Raw genomic sequence first — 11,386 nt, 5'->3', positions numbered from 1 at the left:
TTTCCATTTTTCATTTCAAATTCTATTTTTTCTTTTGTTAATCAGTCCCCACAGGCATGCTTTTGAGATTCATTCACATTTTTACATCTATAAGTAGTTTATTCACTTTTGTTACTGAATAATGTTCCATCATATGGCTTTATCACAACTTGCTTATACTTTCAATAGTGAATGGACATGTAGGTTGTTTCTTTGCAATTTTAAAAAAGCTGCTCTAAATAGTCGTATACAGATTTTTGTGTAGGTAAGGTTTTCCCCCTTCCCCTGCTTGGATAGATACCTAGGGGTAGAATGTCTATATCATACGGCCAGCATATATGTAATTTTATTTCAGAAAACTACAAAACTCTTTTGAAAGTAGCTGTACCATTTTGCCATTCCCATCAGCAATATATGAGAGTTATAGCTTATTTCTGAATGTTTTACAAAGAGCATTGATTACTCTTATAAATAATAAAATAAATCAAATAATAAAATAAAACTATTTCTATGTAGGTGACAAAATATTTTTTATGGGGAAAAAAACTTTGGGGCTCAAGTTGAAAGCAAAAATATAAAAGCCATCAATATGTGTTATCTTGATATGCTAAAATAAAGCAACAGAAAGATCTGCAAATAAAACAAAATTGGGGCAATTTTTACATCATAAATTGTAAAATCAGTAATTATTATATTAGTGATTTCTATTCATCAAACCTTAATAGTTAATATGATACTCAATCGACACTTCAAATACCTTATTGTAGAGAATAAACATTGTGAAAAGCTTTTTCTATTTGGTCTGGTTCTCCAATCAGGATTTAATGCCTTTTTGATTGTAGGACTCTTCAGTTGTTGATTTCCATCTCCATAGTTCTCTTTCGGCACCAGAGAGCACAGCTAAAACTCAGGAATATTTTCCTCATCTTTATTTTTTCTTTCCTAAACTTTTATTATAAAAAAAAAAACTTCACTATGTTATTGCCATCTGCTCTATTTCCATTTTTCATTTCAAATTCTATTTTTTCTTTTGTTAATCAGTCCCCACAGAAATGACTCAAAATTCTCACACACTGAAAATGGAATTTTTATACTAGGATGCTATGTGCTGAAATTTGCAGTTAAATATTACTCTACTTTCTCATGACTTACCAGGGTGCATTTCAATATCAAAGAGGGAAGAAGGATGTTAACTGTGCATGACTGTTTTATTCTCATCCAAGGGTGTTGTTTTTCTCTATGTACTATTGTCACTAAATAAATATTGATTTGTTTATCTTATATTTCAAGAGAAGATATACAAAGTATTTTTTAAAGGGGACTATGTCCCAGTTATTTCAACTTGATATGGTTTCAACTCTCAGATCTGTGGCTTACTCTACCACTTACTAGAAGTTGCTTTGAAATTTATCATGGTACTCTCAAAGGGACTTTGAAAGGTCATTCTGCCCATGCCTGCTTTTTCCAAGTAGTGTGTCAGTCCTAATTATGGGGGGTAATGTGGCAAGAATCATTTGTTAGAGACAGATAAAACCATCACATGTAACCTATTACTTGCCCTCTGATCATCCACTGAGTTTTAGCTATATAAATTACTTTTACTGAGTTCAGTATACATTTTACTAGTGCAGTTCCCCTTCTATTGCATAGAATGTATTTGCTAACCCATTAAGTAAAATTGCTTATAGATGTAGTTTTTTATGGCTTTTTAAATGTTAATGTATGGCTTGTTAAATGTTAAAGTGGCAAATAGCTTCTGGAAGCTCATATGTACTAAATTTCATTCTGTAGCCCTCAGCATTTAAAGAAAGAATTCATATTCGTCAAGCTAAGATTTTTATAAACTTACTGCTTATAATAAATGATTGTACAAAAGAAATTAGGGTAATTATAAGATAATGTCAATGTCACATTAAATGGTCACTGTAAAAGAATAACAACCATCCTCTTGCTAGTAAGTTATGGAAGAAAAATATTATGAAATATAAAAATTATGAATTTTAACTACTGCTACAAACAGAGAATACAGCTATCTGGATCATTTTATCAGATCTATGTTCTATATAGGGCCGTTTACAATTCCTATTTATTCCAATATTTATTGTAGATAAGTGCAGTGAATTTTTTTTCTAAGATTTTCTAGCTCCTACCACTGCTTATATTATTCATGACACAGTAGGACAATCATAAAATGAATGAAATCAAAGCTCAGAGCAATTTTTAATATTGAATCCCATGGTCATCACTGAAGGTTTAGTATTAAATTTATCTCTAGGCCCTTTTAAAAATATGATGGCTAGGTTCCAATTATTGACATACTCTTGAGAGCTGAGACCCAGATATGTATACTTTTTAAGTGTCCCAGGTTATTCTGACATGCTACCTACATTAAAAATATTTTTATCCTTTTAATTAATAATTTGTAAATAGGAAAACCAATACCCAGAATTTTAAGAGATTTACCCAATGTTAAAGAGCTAATGAGAGCTAGAACTAAAATTAAAAGTATGTTTTATTACTGAGGGGATCCAGTCAAGATGGAGGGCTAGGTACTCAATCAACGGCGATTTTTACTCCTGCTGACATTATTATGAATATTACTATTATCATAAATATTTATCTAATAAAGTTATAAATTTTATAACGGTAAAAACAATATGTTTACTCTTTATTTTTGTCACGGGTAATATAGATTAATCTTTAATCAAGACCATATTAATAGGATATTGGAAGATGAGCATCAGCCTTTTCTCAATCCATGTATACTTCTAGGCAGTGATGTTAATAGATGAAACAGGCAAGATAAGATGAATGTTTAACTACAGCTATTAATTTGTCAGGGCTGCAGTAACAAAATATCACAAACTGGGTGGCTAGAATAACAGAAATTTATTGACTCACAGTTCAAGAAACCAGAATTCCAAGATTCAGGCATTGGCAGAGTTGGTTTCTCCTGATGATTGTGAGAGAGAATCTGTTTCATGACTTTCTTGTATTTTATGGTGGTTTGCTGACAATCTTTGGTGTTCCTCAGCTTTAGATGCTTCACTTTGATCTGTACCATCATGTTGACATGGCATTCTCCTTGTGTGCATGTCTGTCTCTATGTCCAAATTTTCTTTTTTATAAGGGACAGCATTCATACTGAATCAGGGCCTAGCCTAATGAATTTAACTTGACTATAGACCCTATTTCCAATTAAAGTCACATTCTGAGGTACTGGGTTAGGGCTTCAACATATCTACACAGAGACTGTGGGACAATCAGCAGCTCAGCAGACTCAGAGACTGTCTTTTTTAACACAGATTTATCCTTTATAATAAGTTCAAATTATTTACTTCATAACATCATTCTTCTCTGAGACACACAACCCTTGAAAATTTCACCTTAGTTCTTCCTCCAAAGAGAATTTAGAATCCTATTGTCCATCTTTTAATTACTGTTTATTTAATATACATTTAAAAAATAATGCCATTAGCATAATGTGGAAATTTAATACCCTGGGTAATGATTAGTCCAACTTGAAAGAGACTTTCAAACTTTATAAGAGAACTAACATGGGCTTTCCTCCTTTTTCCTCCTTGTGGTTGTTTTCTAGTTAACTCTCTTTCTCCATAAGGTCTAATGGACCTCCACAGTTTGATCCAAAATAAACTAATTTAAGCCATTGTATTTCTGCAACTTGACACTGATGTTCTTCCCTTTTATTCCATAATCATCTAACTTTATGAATTTTTTCTACTCAACACATTACTGCTTTCAGCTTGTATACCAGAACATTTTCTTCATCTAAAAACATCATCTCTCTACTTGGAATTGCTTTTCTTCCAGCTCCACAAATTTGTTCCCCGCAAAATGCCATGTTCTCACTTGATTTTACTCAACAAGAAAACCACAATAGATTGGCCTAGTATTTTTTAATCTCTATTAAATGGAACCTATATCAGACTTTTGAATTTGAAACTAAATATTCTGTCATTTAGTATTCCTCCACTAACACAAGTTATCCCCTAAACTCTGTTACTGGCAATGTTTTTTTTTCCAAAATCATTCAGGAAGTTCCAGCTGATAATAACAGAAAATTAAGTTCAGAGGATATAAGTAACAATGAAATTCACTATTGTGCAAAATAGTAGTTCAAAGCAGTGCAGCTACAAGGTATATTAATTTAAGAGCTCTATTATATCATCATAATTGTTTCCATTATTTCATTCTATCACTCTTGAGATTAGCTTTATCTTTGGGCTTGCAGTAAAATGTCTGCGCCAGTTCAGGGCATCTTATCCAGAAATCACGCTATCCAGAAACAGAAATAAATCAACTCCCATAGTGTGTTTAATTTCAAAGGCAAGGGAAACTTTTTAAAACCACCCAGCCAATTTTTCATTGCATTAGTCAGAATTACATCCTAACCCCATGCCTGAACTAACTACTGTCAAGAGAATGAACTCAAATATAGTTGGCCTGAGGTCAATCAGAATTAACTCTCTAGGGCTGAGGATAGAGCAGCTTCTCCCGATATTTATGGCCATGCAAAAAAGAACATACACATTATCAAAACCAGGATCATTAACAAGAAAGAGAATAAATATTGGGTAGGTTATTAAAACTCTATGTTAATCCTTCAGTATACAAAAAGTTTCTACGTGTTGAAACAGAATGCAGCCACGACAGGTATACAAAGACCTGATCATTTTAAGGACCTTCGTTCCAACTCATCTCTAAGTCTAGTCGCATTTCTTTTCATTCCCCATTTTTAATGTTGCTTTTGTTTATGCTTTATTGAATTCTATGAGTATATAAATATTTTTCTCCTATGCTTGTTAAAATAGGGTTTCTGTCACTAGCAACATAACTAACAGACTTTACCATATTGTAAATTTATTGAAGTGATATTTGAATTTGTAATTTTTTTATGGCTGGGAATTGTCTTGCCATTTTTTATAGAAGCAAGGCTTTATATCTTCTACCAATGTAACCATATCCAAATATACCTAGATATAAGGTTGAATGTATTGACCATTTCTTCAGGATACCTTATGAACACTTTTCTATTTCTATCACAAAACTAACATGTAAATTTTTTATCATTTACAAGTGTGATATTTGTTCCAATTCTAGTTTTCTTTTTTGATCACTTATGACGTTAGAAAAGCTGTTAGTAAGTCATGTGAGAATCATTATCTTTTCTCTAAAGGAGAGCCTGATCCTAATAACCACACCCTCTATTAAATATTTATATTTCATTCTTAACTTATATGATGCAATTCACACTTTAACATTTAATGTTATGAAATTATGATAAAAACATCTGGATTTCTACTCTATTCTTCTTATAAATGGAATAAATTTAAACCCACAAACTGTGTTAAGCTGTTAATGGTCTCCCACGGGTTTAATTTTTTACTTGTGACTCTTCACTGATTTCTTTATGGTTTAGGTGAAACAAATTTTGCAAATTATGCTTATAAGCATGACAGTTTTTCTGTGAACTTCAGTAAGTCTACTCCAGAGTTGTGTTCTATAAGGCAGGGAAACTTCTCAGATGAACAATAATTTTGACCGTACTCTGCTTAGTGGCTTTCATTTGATATTTTAAAAATGAATTCACCTTATGCTATTGATTTTAATTTTAGAGGAAATAATAGCAAAGATAAAGCTTATATTTTCCATGTATGAGGCATATGCCTGCACTTTCCCTTCCTACCCTTCAGCATCCAAACTATTTACCATATTTTTTAAAATCTTACTGTTCTGCTGATTTTCAGCTTTATATTCCATCAGGGATGCTAGACACATTCATATTAAAACCTACCAAAATGAATATGCAAATTGTTTAAAATAAAAGTCTTACTTTTTTGACTTTTTAATTTGAGACTTCTATTCAAGTGTTATCACATTTAAGTAAGAGATGAAGTGTGGGAGTGGGGCTAGTGATATTTGATAGTATAAAAATTTTGGATGAGAGGAGATCTTAATGATTGAATTATGATGTTAAAAATTTTTATATAAACTTACGATTAAAATAGTGCTCAATGGCTGAATAAACAATAATTATTTGTAGTAAGTGCATATGTAAACAAGCCATCCTAACTTTAAAAAGTCAAGAAATAAGCTAACGATCATTGCTGGAACTTTAATAATCATATAGGGAAGACATTTCTGAATTAAAGCCATGTATCATGTCAATAGCTTCTCCTAGACCAGAGGTCTGCAATCTATAGCCCACTGGTCAAATCTGACCAAAACTCATTGTATTTATTGAAATACAGCCACATCCACTTATTTGCATATGGTCCATGGTTACTGTCTTGTTGCAATGGCAGAGTTAAGTTGCTATGAGACCATATGGCCTAAAAAATCTAAAAGATTTACTACCTGACTCTTTACAAAAAATGTTTAATGATCCCTTTCTTAGATAAATCCCTATTAGAATGTTGTAAGACTATTGAATTTGTACAAATGCATAATTTAACAAGCATATGTTTTTAGCTGAATTAGAGGCATTCTTAAAAAGATAAAAATAAAAGCTTGGTTTGTCAACAACAGGAGGATGTGGACTATGTTATTTCCTTTTGACCTCAATGAAATTAAATAAACCATGCAGTCCTCCATAGCCTATTTCCTTGATCATGCTAGAGCTAGTATGCAGGATAACCTGGAAAACATAAAAATCTCTTTCTTTACATTTATAAATGATGCCACAAAAGTCACAAGTATCTGAAGTTACATTATTAACATCCTTGAGGAAGACGCTTGTTGTTACAATGACTGTAGTCTATATAGGCAAAGTCAAAACAATATCGAGATCTAAAACTAGCAGATAAATCTACAGATAAGAGTATATATCATACAAACCTGGGTTTATACAACTTGGGAGAATCAACTTCCATGAAACTATATGTCCAAAGGTAAAAGTTCAAAGGCAATAGTTGTAAGGCACATCTGAGTGAATAGATAAAAACAAAACAAAACAAAACAAAACAAAAATCCCCTAAAGCTAAAGAAAACTACTTCAGTTGAGTTTATGGGTTAGACCTCAGGCTGATGACAGACAAAGAAAGACACTAAATAACAAAATGCACAAGGACAAAATTATTTAATTGGAGAGGGAAATAACATATTCCTAGTAAATTCAAAGAATTTATCACATAAAGAGTATATATCTTATTTAGTACGTGCTTCTCTTCCAAAAGAGAAATAATTAGGAACACTTTTAAAAACTGAAATAATTCAATCTTGTATTTATAATTCATCACTGGATGAGGGTTACTTCATATTTAGGTTTCAATTAAGGTTAAATTTAATGGATTCTAAATATTTCATATTTTTAAATGAAAATATTGTATTCAATCGACACATTTTTACCCAATAGTGAAGATATATTTGAATAATACTAATTGTGCATTCAAACTATCAGGCTTTCTTTAGATGGCATTGCAAATTATACTTTCTTTTAGAAAGGAAATGTTCTCAATTTGTGATTTTCAATCACAAAATTCAATATATGCCAAGTCACTATTTTGTAAAACAGGATATACCCTTACTTTACTAATTATTTTTATGTTTGCCTTATGTTGAATAGTTGCTTTTCTTGAAATAAATTTTAATTTGGGATTAGTAGTATAGCAGTTAGAAATTTTATTCAGCTGCTTCTAAATGACGTTTAATTGCAGTAGTTTAGACACGCATTTTTTTGCTTTTTGTTCGTTCGTTTGTTTTAGTTACATCGAGGTAGAGTGTTCTTGACGTTGGTTCTGCAACTCAAGAATTTCAGGAAAAATGCCTCTGCAATTCTCTCTGAGAACTTATCACGCAGAGTGTGTGCAGAACTGCACGAATAAAGAAACTTCAGAGAAAAGATGAGATGAATATTAAATATGAGCTGCCGAAGCGAGCACAAGATGTTACGTTTTAGTTCCAGAGAGACCAATGACAGTAATTTTCAGGAGGCAATTGGAAATACATGTTAAAATGAGAAGAGACTAGAATTAATTTTTATTGAGGCGATGGTTGAAGATTACCATTTCAAAAAGTTCGAGAGGGAGATAAGCCGATCGAAACCCTTTATTGAGATAAGGAACTCTAGAGCAGATTTTCTTTAGGGAAAGTTTTGTCTTCCTAAGAAGGAGATCATTGAAATAACTAGCCAAGGAGTCAAAGCTGCCAAGGAAGATACAGTGATCATAAGAGCGACAAGGAGAGAGAGAATATATTTGAATGGCATGTTCTTGAAATATTTTTCTTAAAGTAATATAGCCTTATTTTGTTATTTCTAAAAAAAGCCTTGATGAAAAGATGGCTACTCTGTAGGAGGGCTGGCACTCCCACTCATAAAATTTTATAATCACTTACCCTCTCAAAGTTATTTTAAAAGCTACAGAATCTATAGATTGAATGTGTTAAGAACTCTTTTTTTGGTACCAATCTACATAAAGGTGAAAAGTTAACTTTCTTACTTTATTTTATATCTTTTACTGAGGGATTCTCAACTTCTTGTATCAAGATCAGAACACACTTTCTTATTAGAAGAAATTTAATGTACAAGTCCCCCAAGTTTGACCTTGAGAAGACCATGTGCATTTTATAATATTCAGTGGATCACATTTTTCACATACAAGGAAAAAAAAAAAGATTTAGCATTAAATGCATTGTGATTTGAGTCTCATTTCTTCAGAAATTTCCAGACAACAGTAATAGCCACCTACTGTTTTGTGCAACAGTAAACAGGTTGATTTAGAAACAGTCATTATATCAGCACACATAAAGAGAAAATATGTGCATGTAAACAAGATTGGATTACAGCTACACACATTTTTCCTTTAAAAATGAAACCGGTTGGCAGCTATACCAATAAACAGTGCTCAATGCTATCTTAGTCATCTGTTTGAGATTTGGAATGCTGAGTCTTATGGTAATTGAGTATTACATCTACATACTTCAAATGAGTTTGTAATGACTGTTATCATCAAAAAGAATAGGAAAACAATTAACCATGATTAGCCTTTTTATGTGAAGAGTTACCTCTTTATTTTGGCATTCAGTTTGCAATCATTATGAAATTAGCTATAAGTTTAAATAATGTTATTTATTTATTTTTATATATTGATAGTGTAAGAACAAATGAGTTGCTTAATCTTATCATTTCTATAAAAAGTAGAAAACGTTAGCAGTGTTTATTAAAATATAAAACCCATTTCTCTATTTTTTTTAATCAGAGAAAGAGACCAAAAGAAATCTTTCTGATGTTTTTTCTAGTTTAATTTGAAACTGAGCTAACTTGAAATACCTACTATTAAATTCATTATTGTACTTTACATTCTCTCTCAAATGATTAATTATCATTGCCACAGGTCATTTTTCTAAGGTAAATGTTCTCTGGTAAGAGAACAAGGACATGACTTGGTAAACAAACATTGTTAATATGGTTGATGTTTCAAAATATTACCCTCTTGCAATATTAAGACATTGTATACAGGTTTTTTATTCTATATGTAGTAAAAATTTACATTCTATCACAGAAATTCACAAATATTATGGAAAAATCGAAGGAAGAGTTAAAATAGTGACTTTTTATAAATCATGGCTAGATTCCCTTTGTCTGTTTGTTTTTGTTTTTGTCTTTACGGATACTGGGGCATTGACTGCCATGCAGGTGGGATGTTTTTGAGTCCTGTAAATGATGACTGTGAGTGAAATCTCAGGAGACTGCATGGGCACTGTCTGAACTTTCCAGATATTGATTGTGCAGCCAGTTCTTAAGGAGGCTTTTCAGGTCCTTGGGGATCCAGCCTTCTGCTTTGTGCTAGCCTACATGACTTGGAAACTGCCAGTGGCTATGACTTAAGTAACCTCTTAGAAGAGTGAGTTGTGGCTTTCGAGTTCTGTGCATGGTTGTAAATTACAGAGGGCTAAGGAAATAACTCTGGGGATTTGTGTTTTGTTGAAAAAAGGGTAGCAACTTCTTCCTACCCCAAGGGAAAGAAAGAAACTGTAGCATAGAAGTTAACTTTAAAGAATTAATTTAGGTTATAAAAAAGAAAATTGGGATTTGTGGTACATAGCACTAAACACAAGTAAACTATGTGTGAATAAAAACATTTCCTCACATTATATTCATTTATTTAATCCTATCACTATGTCCTTTGTTTTCCATTTGCTTACTCATTGTTATTTCATATTGAAGAATTTCAGAAGCAGATTCCTTACAATACTTGAAAGAAATTTCAACATAAATATTCAAAGATTGAATGTCATCATTATTATTTTCTGGAAGTGGAAATCTTTGGCATAATGTATTCTCAAGCAACCTTTCTTGATTTGTTAAATGATTTACTTTTCTAAGAGAGTAAATCTTTTATTATGGTCAATTAAAAAAAATGCTTTCAACATTATAAATGACCAAATATGTAGATTTATAAAAATAAACTGGCCTTATTTTATATTGATATGGGAACTATACCTTAAGATATATTTGACTTCTAACTACTTTGTTTCTTTCAAATCTCACACAAACCACTTCCTTATAGAAAGGCCTATTCAAATAGGACTTTTAATAGGTTAAAGCTATTGTTTAATAATTTAAAACAAACTGTCCTATTCAATGGGTATCTTTAGTTTTTTTAAAGTTGGGTAAGGAGACATTTACAAACCATAAAATATATCAATTCTATTAGCAGAATTGTGCAACCATCACAATAATTCAGTAAGACCATTTTTTATAACCCCAAGAGAATTTCCTCACACCTGTCTGTATTTCGTCTCCATTTATACTCTCATCCTTAGGAAACCACTGATCTGCCTTCTGTCTCTACAAATTTGCCTTCACAAGCTATTTCATATAAATAGAATAATACAATAAGTAGTCTCTGGGTATGGCTCCTTTCACTTAATATGATACTTTTAAGGTTCATCCATGGTGTAAGATAGTGGTAAGCAAAATAATCGCCTCGCAATTGAGATATCCATATTCTAATCCCCAGAACCTACAATGATTTTATGTTACCTGAAAAAAAAAAGAGAATTAAGGTAACAGATAGAATTAAGTTTACTAACCAACTGTCCTTAAAATATATCATTCTGGATTATTCGGTGTTTCCAAAGTAATCACAAACATCTTTAAATGTGGAAGAGAGAGACAGAAGAGTCAGAGTGATGAGAGATGGAAAAAGATTTCACTGGCCATTACTGGCCTTGAAGACGAAAGAGAATTACAAAGTGAGAGATGTGGATGGTCTCCAGAACTTGGAAAAGGCCAAATAGATTCTCCCTTAGAGTCTTCAGAAAGGAATATCAATAGCCCTGTGAATTTTAGCCTAGTTAAACCTATTTCAGATTTCTGAAGTCCATAAACTATAAGACAGTAAATATTTGTTGTTTTAGGCCACCAAATTTTCAGTAATGTGTT

Source organism: Pteropus alecto, unplaced genomic scaffold (genome assembly GCF_000325575.1).
Source record: "Pteropus alecto unplaced genomic scaffold, ASM32557v1 scaffold3, whole genome shotgun sequence".
NCBI classification, from domain to species: Eukaryota; Metazoa; Chordata; class Mammalia; order Chiroptera; family Pteropodidae; genus Pteropus; species Pteropus alecto.
Note: the sequence above shows the minus strand (reverse complement) of the source record.